Source organism: Anabrus simplex, chromosome 1, assembly GCF_040414725.1.
Source record: "Anabrus simplex isolate iqAnaSimp1 chromosome 1, ASM4041472v1, whole genome shotgun sequence".
NCBI classification, from domain to species: Eukaryota; Metazoa; Arthropoda; class Insecta; order Orthoptera; family Tettigoniidae; genus Anabrus; species Anabrus simplex.
Window position 1 is genome coordinate 747,371,155 of NC_090265.1, and position 15,015 is coordinate 747,386,169.

A 15,015-nucleotide genomic window follows, 5' to 3' on the forward strand; every position below is an offset into this window, starting at 1 on the left:
TCATAGTTACTTTTTAAAACCTCCCTCACGCTTGTTTTATCAGTCATATGGACTGCCTAATAGTCCTCATTTTAATATCTTCCTTTCTTTCACATTTATTTTTAACTACTATAAAAACAGCTTCGTGATCACTAATACCATCTATTACTTCGGTTTCTCTATAGAGCTCATCTGGTTTTACCAGCACCACATCCAGAATATTCTTCCCTCTAGTTGGTTCCATCACTTTCTGAATCAGATGCCCTTGCCATATTAACTTATTTGCCATTTGTTGGTCATGCTTCCTGTCGTTTGCATTACCTTCGCAATTGATATTTGGTAAATTGAGATCACCCGCTACAATCACGTTCCTTTCCTTATCGTTTCCCGCATAGCTGATTATCTTATCAAATAATTCTGAATCAGCATCTGCACTACCCTTTCCCGGTCTGTACAGTACATAGCAAAGACATCATGTTGCCTATTATCTTTAGAGATGAGCTTTATACCTAAAATTTCATGTCTGTCATCTTTATTTTTTCCCTAGCTTACAAATTCTTCTTACACCAGAATGAATACTTCCCCTCCTACCATTCCTCTCACTTCCAGTTTCCCACATACCCACTCCATAGTTTCGTTTAAATCCCCAATCACCTTCCAGTTAGTATCCCTCCTACACAGTATTCCACTGATAACAATTTCCGCATCCTTAAACTCCGAACATAATTTATTCATTTCATCTCTCTGTTGACGATTTACAATGACAAAGAAGAATTGGAAAGAATGTTCCTCCTGATCAACACAACTCTATTTATATGAATAAACTTTATTCGGTACTACTTTTGTTTGGTCCGTTTTCAAATTCAGCTTAATACATAAAAACATAAAGTACAAATTAGCATATACTAAAACTTATTGGGCAAACATAGTAAAACATGGTGGTGGTGGTGGTGGTGGTGGAGGTGGTGGAGTTAACTTAGGGACAAAATTTACGTGGAGGAAATAAGAATGTCCTGAAGAGAATTGCTAGTCTGAAATGGCAGTGGGGACATGTGACTAGACAAGTTCCTAACAGATGGACCCCTAGGATTGTTCACTGAAGATCATGGGAACACAGGAGGAACGTAGGAAGACCACACAAGAGACATTAAGAAGGTGACTAGAACACAGGGGTACGAGGTGGCTCAAGATTAATGAGACTGGAAAAGGTCTCCACTCAACAGGTCAAGAAGAAGAAGTGAGCTTCTACCTCAAATGGCCACCAGGCCACTGACACATACCACGTAATCGAGCAGTTCATCTTCTTACTCCCAAATCCTCCCAGCCCAAAGTTTGCAACACTACTCTTTTTTAGTCGGATATTACCAGAACAAAGCACACTGCATTCCTTTGGACCTTTTCCAGTTCTCAAGCAATCCCGGTGAGGGTCTCGTATACCAAAACTATGACTTATAAGCCCTTTCCTTACATCCTTACTACTAGGGTGTAAAAAAAAAAAAAAATCATGATTTTTATTTAGAAAGTAAATTATTATTTTTATTTAAATCTGATTTACTTGATTAAAATCAATTTTTTCAACTTTTACATTTTTACTGATCGTCTGATATTATTTTCAGGTTCGTGTGTGCGTCATTGTTTAATAAGTACCTAAGATGAATAACACAGTATCAATCTAAATTCTGCGTTTCAATAATATTTTGAATTGGGGGCGATATATTAAAAATATATATTTTAAACCAGTTTTCTGTCTCATGACTTATTCTTTTAAATGAAAAGCACAAACTAAAAACTATTCTTCAGACCCAAGTCCATTTCTAAACTACTGTAGTTCATCTTCAGTCACATTTGTAGCTTCCTTATTCAAGTGCTTATACAAAAACACAAGCTTGGAAGCTTTGTCTACTTCAAGTCTATTTCTTAACTTTGAATGAACAACAACAAACGTAGAAAACACACTTTCTACACCTGCAGATGATGCTCTAGTTGTTAAGAGTTGCATAACTTTGTCTATTACCAACTTGCTAATGACATTTTCTTGAGATTTCCACCCCTGCAAAGCAGACACACCATGCACCACTCCATCGGTGAAGACATCGCTGGAATGAAGGTTTGAGAGTTTGCTTGACATTTCACAAGTGTTTTTTTTTTTTTTTTTTTGCTATGTGCTTTACGTCGCACCAGCACAGATAGGTCTTATGGCGATGGTGGGATAGGAAAGGCCAAGGAATGGGAAAGAAGCGGCCGTGGCCTTAATTAAGGTACAGCCCCAGCTATTTTCCTGGTGTGAAAATGGGAAACCATGGAAAACCATCTTCAGGGCTGACGACAGTGGGGTTCGAACCCACTATCTCCCGATTACTGGATACTAGCCGCACTTAAGCGACTGCAGCTATCGAGCTCAGTTTTCACAAGTATTGATAAAATGAAGTTCCTTCATATTTTTGCTGGATGAATTGAAATGCACATTCATCTTCTCAGTTGATTAATACTGAATGAACAATGAAAACCAAAGAATATGTTGCAGCCAATGCTTGATGATAACATTTTTCAAACATCCTACTTTTTGCATCATTAATTCCAGATTTCCTAACACTTGTAGTTCCTCCAAGTCAACACTTTCATTGCTTGTCCACAGGTTACATCGAGAGCCAGTGCTACTAGTTTTAACGCATTTAAAACCTCTCCAGCATTTTGCTTTATTTGAAATTCACTAACCTTTCTCTTAATGGAATCTTGTACCTTGTCTCTATTTTCTTTAATGTAAAATAATCTTCACAAGTAGTGGCCAATTTTTTAATGTAATATTGAAAGCAGTCGCACAACGCATTCCATCGAAGTTCCTGAAGAAGTATTAATGATTGTCCTCCTTCGCACCTGAATTTTGCATTGGCAAAATGGTTATTGCAGAAGTATTTCACAATTTCTACTACATGTTCCTTTATGTTCGAGGTGTTTTTGGTAAGACCCTGGGACAGAAGATTCAAAATATGAGCAGAGTAGCCGTATGTCCCCGTCTTTCAGACCACTCCTCATTTTTTCCATATTGCTTACAATGTCAGTAATGAAGCTTCACACATTATACTTTTAATTCGCTCTCACAATTTTTCACTGAATTTATTGCAAGTTCAATTACTGTAAGTAGTCGTGTGTGTGGAAATGCCCAGAACAATGTACATCTCCACTTTCACTGGTCACTGTAACACATCCAATGAGCTCATGATGCACATCTGACCACCCAGCTAAGCACATATAAACTGTATTCTCAAATACTTCTCCCTCCCACTTTGATAAATTTCTTCTGAATGATTAATGAAGCAAAAGGAACTGTTTGTAGCATAACAGAAATTTTGCAACCTGTTTATCAAAGTCCTCCTTTTGTTTTTCACTAGTTCGGACAACAAAGTGACTAATCTGACTTCGTAACTAAAGATCTCATGTTTTGATGCTGAAGGCGAAATTACTGGATCTGTCTCTGAATTTTGATCTTCACTGTTGTGCTATTATAATTCTGAATGTTAACTTCATTTTAGCAACTAATCCCTGCATTTCTAAACTGTTTGATTTGCATTTAGCTTTCATGCCCTCTCCACTGAAGTGGGAAGTTTTTAAAATCCTCCCCATAATGGATCCTGTTTTCAGCCTGGGTTACCCATTTTAAGTTAAAAGCAAAATTCTTGGGATCCTTTTTTTTTTTGCTATTTGTTTTACGTCGCTCTGACACAGATAGATCTTATGGCGACGATGGGATAGGAAAGGCCTAGGAATGGGAAAGAAGCGGCTGTAGACTTAATTAAGGTACAGCCCCAGCATTTGGCTGGTGTGAAACTGGGAAACCACGGAAAACCATCTTCAGGGCTGCCGACAGTGGAGTTCGAACCCAGTATCTCCCGGATGCAAGTTCACAGCTGCGCGCGCCTAACCGCACGGCTAATTCGCCCGGTGGGATACTTTTACACACAAACACTCACTCTCTCTCTTAGCCAGCCTGCCTTGCCTTTAAGTATTACAGTTACATCTCATGTAGGCCTACGTCATCTAATGCTGTTCAACATCACTTTTCACTTCAAAATGCAGTAAAGTTTTAATTCTTAATCAATACTCGTGCATTAAGGTCAACGATGGCTACGTTCATTTAGCAGGAAGCTCTCTGTTTGTTTATATGTGATGGTATTCTTGCCGTATCAGTGAATTTGCATATTATTACAGTTTCTTTCTTGTTAATATTTAGTAATTTTGCATTATTAATTAAGGTGGTGTCTTCATTTTGGTGTTGCAAGTGAATGGTTTCATATGCTTTTAGTACACTCGCAACTTGGGAGGTTTAACTACCGTATTTTATCTACACCTCAACTTTGATTCACAACTCACTCAATCTTATTATCACAAAAAGCATTTCCATGCAAGTTATTGATTTTTGCTGGGCTTAGTGGCTGAGGCAGTTGAGGCGCTGGCCTTCGGAACCCAACTTGGCAGGTTTGATCCTGGCTCAGTCCGGTGGTATTTGAAGGTGCTCAAATACGTCAGCCTCATGTCATTAGATTTACCAGCACATTATACAACTCCCGTGGGACAAAATTCAGACACCTCAGCACCTCCAATAACCATGAAAGTAGTTATTATAAAAAAATCGTATGGCCTCAGCTACCGCGTGCAAACATTTCGATTTGACACCATATGCTCGTCAATTTCAACGTTCTGTTTTACTCTAGGCCTACCAGATGGCAGACCAAGTAAACCGAAACTCTCTTGGGCATCTATAGCTGAGATTTGAAGTAATTTTGTCAGGTAAACACAAAGCTTTTACATGCCGACATCGTACAACATGGAGTGTCGAATGGATTTTTTTCCGCCCTTCAAAAATCCGACTACCTCTGTCGAGTTTGAACCCACTATCTTGGGATCCAGAGGCCGACACTCTACTACCGATCCACAGAGGCAGCTATATAAAAGAAGTTAATGGGACGTAAAAACCAATAACATTTTTTTTTACAGCTCTATTCTATTAGAGCATAATAGAACTTACTTAGCTGATGTTGAATTTTTCTTCTCCCAAATAGCTCTTCATCTGCACCTGAACATTTTACTCCATTCTTCTGTCCATGATTTATTAGTCCTGGGCCCTGTTTCATAAAACTAACAAATAATATTTACTAATAATATTAGGATTCATAAAAATAATTATTAGTTTACCAGATTCTGTTTCATAAAGATTTACACATGACATGACTAATACAATATCTTCACTCATAAATATTAGTTCACTAGTCAGCTGATACAAAAGGAGGTTAGAATCGGTCTGTTGCATATGTTCTTGGTTTGTTTGTTCCTAGCAGTAGGCTAGAGCTTGACTACAACCGGCTATCAATCCCTATGTTCGATAGGCTCACTTGATATTTTCATTGTTGTGACTTTGATACATATGAGAATGGATAAAAGAAGTGAAAATAATGTGAGAGAAGAAAGTTTCTTTGCGAAAAGTGATTTGAGTTAAAGCATCAACTATTTTTCACACTATAACCCTCCTTGTTCTTTTTACTTTTCTTTTTTTTCACGTGCTCTTAAAAATCTCTGGGATGAACTAGCAAAATCTTGGTTTACTACCAGCTGTGTGTGGGAACGGTTGAATAATATCCACGGTATCCCCTGCCTGTCGTAAGAGGCAACTAAAAGGACCCCCACTTGGGAGCGTGGGTTGACAACCACGGGGCCCTGAGCTGAGTCCTGGCATTGCATCCACTTACTTATGCCAGGCTCCATGCTATCATCTATCCTATACGACCTCCCTTGGTCAACTCTTGTTCATTTCTGACCCTGGCTGTATTAGATTGCGAGACCTAGAGAGTCTTTCATTTTCACGCCCTTCGTGGCCCTTCTCTTTCTTTGGCCCAGACCTTCATTTTTCGAAGTGTTGGATCCCTTTCACTTTTCTATCTGATTAGTGTTATAAAGAGGATGATTGCCTTGTGGTACTTCCTCCTAAAACAATAATCATCACCACAACAATTTTGGTTTACTGGTGGTATAAGTCAAGATTTTAAAGGATAGCTGGAGTCTCCGAGCAGAACTGCACTAAGGGAACTCAATGATGCTGTGTATCACTACCAACCCGTGAAGTGCAATTTGAAGCTGCTGTTTTGAGGTTATGCTTTATTCCATCCTATCAAGCAAATACTCAAAAGTTCGGTAATCTAACCTAAATCTCTCATTGTATTCATATGTTTGTTACATACCAATACAGGCTGTTTCTGGCCTAATATTTATTGAACGGTGAATACTTACACTCATTCCTCACCACTATTTGAATCAGGGTCGACCATTTCACTGATCTTAAAATACCACTCACTTTGGTTTCACTAATAAGATGGATATAAGTCAAAATACACTCATGGAAATAATCCCAATAATATAAGTCTTTTATTAGTCGTGTTGTCTATGAAACAATTTAGTAATATTATTTGCTAACAACTCTATGAAACATAATACTAATATTATTAATTAATATTATTGGCTTCTTACTAATAATATTAGTGAAAGGTGTTTTATGAAACAGGGCCCTGGTATTCATTTTCTCAGTAAAATGATGGTTGTTGACTGCATTTTTTTTTTTTTTTAACTCGAGTCGATCATTATTAAAAACATTTTGAAGTACATCACATTTGACACCTAAGACATAAAAGAATAACTCTTCATCTATTATCTCTCCTTCAGCCTTTCTGTTCAAAAGGTGCTATTTCCACTTCAAAAATTATTTCAGTATTTAGTCCACATGCATTGCAGTAGCAATCCAGACCAGGAAGATGTAATTCCTTAAAAGTAGTATGTTCCATGTGCCTTTCATTAAATGTTTCCTGCTTTTTCCTGCAACATTTTTACGATGGAAATAGTACCTTTTCAACAGACACTCCTCAACTTCGTACATCAAATGGTTTTGAAGGGATGAATAATTTCGTTTCCGGAGCTAACCTCACCCTTAGGGGTGGAATATTTTTAAATGTTTCCTATTTTACATCTAGGATTTAAAAAAAAAGCATATACCGCCATTTGGACTTTCTTCTTCGAATATAAACAGTTTTGGAGGAATGAGTATTTTTCTTTTCGTGTCTTAACCCCCATTTAACCCTCCTAGGGATTAATCTTTAATAATAATATTAATAATAATAATAAAAATAATTTCATCATCACGGCACGCAGGTCACCTATGGGCACATCAAATCAAAAGCCGAACATGTACTTGGACACTAAAAGCCATACGCCATTTCATTTCATAATTATTTATTTATTTATTTATTTACAGAGTTTACGCCCACATTGGAGCACTTAAATCAGACTACAACAAATTTGTCTTCCTTTTCTTCTCCCAAAAAGTCTTGAGTCTGGTTGACCTGGCTGCCCTCTCCGCATCCGTTATAACACATTGTTTCCTCTGTACAGTGGTCAGAGGAAGCCTGATGCATTTATTCTTCAAAATACTTTTCTCGCCTCTGTTTTCTATGGTTTGCATGGTAATATTCAACTCCTCCAAATCACTTTGAACTTCTTTAAACCAATTGTTTTTTGATTTACTATTCCAAAAGTAATTAAATAATTGTTTTAAAACTCTGTTATCACTTAGTCGAAATATATGACAAAAAAAGGCAATTCTTCTTTTTCTCATCGTGTCTGTGATGGACTCACTTTCCCGATAGATCACCTCATTCGGCAACAATCTCCACTGTCCATCCACCTGATGTTTCTTGTTTATGATCGTCCTGAGTATCCTTCGATCAACTCGTTGTAAGCGTTCTGTTGTTGATCTAGTATTGAGTTTAAATAATGTTTCACAAGCATAAGTTGCTTCTGGTTTAATAACAGAGTTATAATGTCTAAATTTAGCATTAATCGAAGGACATTTCTTTTTGTATGTAGGCCAAGTTAACCGTTGTGCCTGCTTCAGTTTATATATTCTGCTCTCTATTGATGGTTTTTCATTGCAATTCCAAGTGAGATTTTCACTCAAATATTTAAATGTACTTACAATTTCAATTCGTTTATTATTATTTAATAATAGCTCTGAATTTAAAGTTCTGAAAGTAGGCATTATTTTTGTTTTATCATACGAAATTTGCAATCCAACTTTTTTCGCTACATTTGCAAGTTCTTCCAATTGAACTTTAGCCTCTTAGAAACCATTTGCCAGTATCGCAAGATCATCCGCGAATGCCAAGCAATTTAGTTTGATATTTTTTCCAATTTTGACTTTTGGAGGACATACCTTAGTCCACTCTCGCATGACCTTTTCCAATATACAATTGAACAATAATGGCGAAACTCCATCTCCCTGGCGGAGGCCTGTTGTAATTGCAAATGATTTAGATAACTCATTTCTGAATCTAACTTTAGATTGAGTATTCTTAAGAGTCATACCAATCAGGCTAATAAGTTTGGAATGTAGACCAAATTCCTGAAGGATATTCAACAGTGATTCACGATGTATACTATCATACGCCTTTTGAAAATCAACAAATGTAATAACTAAATTTTTGTTTCTAGATCTATGATGTTTCATAATCCATTTTAAACTGATGATTTGGTCAGGGCAGCTTCTTCCTGGACGAAATCCACCTTGATATTCCCCTAGTTCACAGTCAAGATATCCCTGTATTCTGTTATAGATAATCTTAGATAAAATCTTATATGTAATATCCAATAATGATACTCCCCGATAATTATTTGGATCAGATCTATTGCCATCTATAAGATGTTTATGTAGATTCTGAACAGTTTGGTCATTAGCATTCTTCCATACCTCTGCGACGATTTGGTTCTCTCCCGGTGCTTTATAATTTTTAAGGGAATCAATTGCTGCTCGTACTTCATTATAAACGGGCGGTGTAACCTTTTCTAAAGGTATCCTATTTTTTGGATGTGTGTCATATCGCAGATATTCTGAAGGTTCCTCGCTGTTAAGTAAGTTCTCAAAGTATCTAGCTAAAATTTCCGCATGATCTTGATTAGTATGTGCTTGTTTTCCATTAGCATCTCTCATTAGGAGTGTTGGAGGAGTATAATTAGTTTGATATTGCCGAAATGTTTTATAGTAATCTCTTGTCTTATGTTGAGTAAATGCTTCGCCAGTAGAGTGTAACATCTCCGTGTGATAATTTCTCTTAACCCTTCGGATGATTTTAGCCGTATGTCATCTAGCAATAACAAGTTCTTCGCGTGACTGTTCTGTTTTCCGTTGTTGATCAATCAACTATGCCTTGTGTCGGTGTTGAATCGCTGCATCGCACTCCTCATTCCACCAAGCATGTTTTTTCCTCTTTTTAACGGGAGCGTTTTCCTCAGCAATGGTTTTTAGCTTGTTAATTACCGTTCCCAAATCATCACTTAGATAGGTTTTAGATTGTTCATAATATCATTTATTATTAATGAGATAGCTAGGGTCATATGTTTTCTTCCTATTACATTTGGAGAGAATGCGTTTCTTTTTTGGAGTTAATTTTATTTTAATTTTGGACAAATAATGATCTGAATCTATGTCCACTCCACGGAGGACCCTCACATTGTAAATTTCCTTATGATAGTTCTTATCCATAGCTACATGATCAATTTGGAACTCCCCTAATTTAACATTAGGGCACTTCCAAGTAATCAGTTTATGTGGTCGTCGTTTGAATCGTGTGGTTTCCAAAAGTAGCCCATGATCAATACAAAGATCGATCAATCTCTGACCATTCCTGTTAGTTAGATGATGAGCTGGCCACTTACCTACAACATTACGAAACTTTTTCTCACAGCCTATTTTAGCATTGAAATCGCCAAGCATGATTTTAATATGGTTATCGGAAATGGATGATAACAGTTGGTCTAGTTCTTCCCAAAATTTGTCTTTGTCTTCTCTGTTGGTCCTGTTTTTTTCATTCGTTGGAGCATGGACATTTATCAATGTGTACGTTTTATTCTCTACTTTGATTGTCATCAATGCCGTTCGGGGGGAGGTGGATGAAAAATCTTCAATTGAATCTAAGATACTAGTATGAACCAAAAAGCCGACTCCAAACTGAGGAACACTCTTTAGTACTCTTTCACCTGGGGGACCCTTGTATAGGCGATATCCCCGACTCAAGGGGGTCTTGATCCGTATTACGCAATTCTTGAAGAGCAGTTATCAGTATCTTATGTTGATCTAAGACGTCTTTGAGATGTTTTAATTTGCCCACTTTCATTAATGAATTTATGTTCACTGTAGTGAAATATGAGAACTGTCCTGATTTATTAAATTTAAGTTTCCTCTTGATCGGATGGGTCTGCATGTTGTTTAATGGGTTGCAGGCGCTCCGACTCGCCTTGGTCTTCCATGTGACACCCCACCGTATCTGAATGGTGTCTTTGTTTGGATCTGATGATCGTGTGTATCCAAACCGGTGGATATTTCATTAGAAGACTAATCATAATAGGCTGATTGTCTGATCAATGATCAATACATTTCTGACCGAAGTCAGGGCTTACAATGCCAGATGTGATCTTGCTTTTTTTTTTGCTAGTTGTTTTACGTCGCACCGACACAGATAGGTCTTATGGCGACGATGGGACAGGGAAGAGCTAGGAGTGGGAAGGAAGCGACCGTGGCCTTAATTAAGGTACAGCCCCAGCATTTGCCTGGTGTGAAAATGAGAAACCACGGAAAACCATTTTCAGGGCTGCCGACAGTGGGGTTCGAACCTACTATCTCCCGAATACTGGATACTGGCCGCACTTAAGCGACTGCAGCTATCAAGCTCGGTAGATGTGATCTGGCAAGGTGATGAATGGTGAATGATGGGTGATGAAAGATGAATTGTAAAGAAGGCTTTTTGCCTTATTTCATCCTAGTTGTTCAGGACTGGGAGTAGGCATTTCCTCCATACCCCGCGAACGTTATGGTTTTTCCGCCAATACTCGGGTAGCTGATTGCAGTGGTTTCCCACAGGGCGATGGGGTCGCCACATCCCTACGCCATTCATTTCGTAATAATAATAATAATAATAATAATAATAATAAAAATGAAAATGAAAACCTACAACCTGTTTTCCAGTCATTGACCGGGTCAGGGATGTAATGAATGAATCATATATAGGCTATTAATATGATGGGGTCGCCACTCCCAAAGTGATTTATTAATGACTGATAGATGCTATGAAATGAGAATGGAGAGTGTTGCTGGAATGAAAGATGACAGGGAAAACCGAAGTACCCGGAGAAAAACCTGTCCTGCCTCCGCTTTGTCCAGCACAAATCTCACATGAGATGACCGGGATTTGAACCACGCTATCCAGCGGTGAGAGGCTGATGCACTGCCGCCTGAGCCACGGAGGCTCAATAATAATAATAATAATAATAATAATAATAATAATAATAATAATAATAATAATAATATACAGTTTTGGGATATGCCAAGGTGCCGGAATTTAATCCTGTGAGAGTTCTTCTACACGCCAGTAACCGTGAGTACATCTACCGACACGAGGCCGATGTATTTTAGCACCTTCAAATACCACCGGACTGAGCCAGGATCGAACCTGCCAAGTTGGAGTCAAAAGGCCAGCACCTCAACCTTCGACCGTCTGAGGCACGAAGCAGGCTAATCCTTCATCACATCAGGCAAATGCCGAGCTGTAACTTTATTAAGGCCACAGTCATTTCCTTCCCAATTCTAGCCCTTCCCTATCCCATCATCGATGCGACGTAATACAGATTTTAAATAATTGCTTTATTCAACATGAATAATATCATTTGAAATAGCGTGCTCCTTTGTGGTATTATTGTGTCTGAAATTGATGGCATTAAATCCATCATAAATAAAAATATCCCTCGATGATCGCGCCTTGCTCACTATTTGCATTAGCAACTCGCAGCGCTAGCCTGCGCTTTAACTCAGGGAAGTCCACTAGAGCGCAGTGAACCTCGTGACTTGCACGTTTTAATGAAGAACTCCTCGTATTTACAGTGATGCCTGTAAGGTACTTTCACTCCATCAACACAGTAATTAAAACTGAGAGGACTTCTCCTCTCTGTGAAACTCATTCAACCTGTGTACCATCATACCATCATCTGCTGTTCATCTTACAATGTAGTCAAAGTCTTTTAAGCAAAAAGCCCAAATCTACGATTCCAGTTCTTTATTAATATACATAAGACTATTCTGAACATATTAAACAGGTATGTAATCACAAATGATAAACCTATGAATAACTGCAGAATGTAATATATAATGAGCTATATACAACACATCATTCGTTCTGTCTCAGATTCTTTTCTTGTTTTGTTTTATGTCACACCGATTCGAAAAGTTCTTATGCCAATGATGGGATAGGACAAGGTTAGGACTGGGAAGGAAGCGACTGTGGTCTTTATTAGGGCCTGGTGTGAAAATGGGAAACCACAGAAAAACATCTTCAGGCCTGCTGAACCCACCATCTCTTGAATGCGAACTCGAACTGCAGATTGGATAGTGTAGTGGACTACCGAGCTCGATAGTTGCAGTCGCTTAAGTGCGGCCAGTATCCAGTATTCGGAAGATAGTAGGTTCGAACCCCACTATCGGCAGCCCTGAAAATGGTTTTCCGTAGTTTCCCACTTTCACACCAGGCAAATGCTGGGGCTGTACCTTAATTAAGGCCACGGCCGCTTCCTTCCCACTCCCTGTCCCATCGTCGCCATAAGACCTATCTGTGTCGGTGCGACGTAAAGCAACTAGCAAAAAAAAAAAAAAAAAAAAAAAAAAAAAAAGTGTAGTGGACTAACGCTCTCCGACATTCCCACAAAATGCAGACTGGGCTTTGAATGTTGTTTACAAAAGCTGTTCAAACAGTCATTTCTGACATTCCAAGGCTTCCTTCCTACCTATTCAAAAATAGGTGTACTTCGACTCCTCTATCGGCTACATCAATTTCTGTGCAACCTTTTGAAACACATGCAGGTGAGCAATTAAAAGAATTCACCCCAAATATCTCAAAGTGCATTACCATTGCATTGCCATATTCTTAACAGTATTCAAGGGCTCAAAAAGACAATGAAGCAAGGATATTGAAATTATAACATTAAAGCTCCCCATACTGTTTATTACTCTATTACTTACAAAATAGTGCCAACTCATGGACTTTGTTAATAATAACTTAATTACACTCTGCTAAAAAAAATTAGGACAAGAATTTGATCGCATGTACCATGTGAGTACTAGTCCGTGATCAAGATATACACCATTGCTCTTATTCTTCCGACATGTTTTAAGAATGAGAGGAATCCTCCACATTTCGTTGGAAAGCCATGGCTTTGTAACAGCAGTCAAATGTATCGTGCTATGCCTTCCAGTGAAATGGACGAGCAATGTCTATCTCTGTCATCTAGTGAGTGTAAGTAAAGAGTATATTTCTATACTCTTTGTATATGTTTCATCAGTTGAAATGAGCTATCTGAATGAGGGAGAACGTGTTCGGGCAGTGACATTACAGCATGAAGGTTGGACTATTCGTGCAGTGTCTACAGAGCTTAATGTGGCTTCATCTGTTGTTGGGAGGGTTTAGAAATGATTTTGTGAAACTGGTATATACACATGAAAGCCAAGCCAAGGGAGAAAATGGAAAACATCGACCAAAGAAAACCAATACGTGATGAACTGTTCTCTCCGCTGGTGCTCTGCGACTGCCCGGAACCTACAAAATGATATAAGAGCAGCAACTGGTTGCAGTGTCAATGACCAAACAATATGCAACAGACTCCAAGATGCAGGTTTAAGATCAAGAAGACTTCATCTGGTCCCTCGATTAACTGTTTGGCACAAGAGAGATCGACTTCGATTTGCTGAGGATCATAGGAACTGGCAGCTATGTCAATGGGGCAATTCATTGTTTACAGACGAGTCCCGCTTTCGTCTAAAACGGTACGCCGGACGTATACGTGTATATTGTCGTCATGGTGAACATTATAATGAAGCAGCAGTCCAGGAAATGGACTGCGGCTCAGTCATGTTGTGGGTGGCATCACAACTGACGGCCGATCGGACCTATCCGAGGCCAACTTAATGCTCAGAGGTACATCAACGAGATTGTACTGGATCATGTTATGCCCATTGTAGTTGTAATGCGTCCCCAGTTTATCCTGCAACACGACAATGCAAGAGCGCATTCAGCAGCCAGCATGGAAACTCTACAGGACTTTGCGATCAAACATTAGACTGGCCTGCTCTGAGTCCTGATTTTGAGCATTTATGGGTTATGCTGGACAGACAACTTCGGGCCCTTCCTGTAGCAACTCACATTCTTGAATAACTTGCAGAGGTCCTTATTGAGGAGTGGGACAAAATTCCACAAGAAACTGTTTGCAGACTTGTCAGAAGCATGCCTCGAAAATGTGAGGTAGTAATACAGATAGGATAATAGAATAGGATATTGAAATGTTTCTTTTTGTGCTCTATGTGAATTCACTGAAGGACTTTCCACTTTGGTTTATGACATTGTGTTGAATTTCTGGTCATGTGTGATAAGAAGTGACCAGGATATATACATTTCAGTTAAATAAAGGTTTAATTTTCCAGATAAAATGTCTGTTTCACTCCAACCATTCCTAAAAATATAATACAGGTGTTTAAAACGTTGTCCCTCTAATTTTTTTGAGCAGTGTTATCAGCTCTTCTTCAACAACTGCAGAATATATAGATATGCAATGGTTTGGATATGCTCTTTGGGGAAATAGTATTTGTGAATTGCGAATTTATTCGGGACTGATTATTGTGAAGAATGGAATATTCCAGATCATTCAAATTACAGAAGGTTGTGATGAGAATACGTCACAAAAAATGCATGGTAGAATAATTCATCACTAATGCAACACAGTACCTTCTGCTAATAATCATTCAGACCACTGTGGAGGGCTATGCACCAATGGTGCTTACACAGAAGCCACACTTGAATAAAGAATTCTTTGAACAACTCATTCTCAGCAGTGGGTTTGTACAGAACCCATTAAAACTATAGGCCTATCCTTTTTCAGTATTTAGGACAATGTATTTGAACAAAC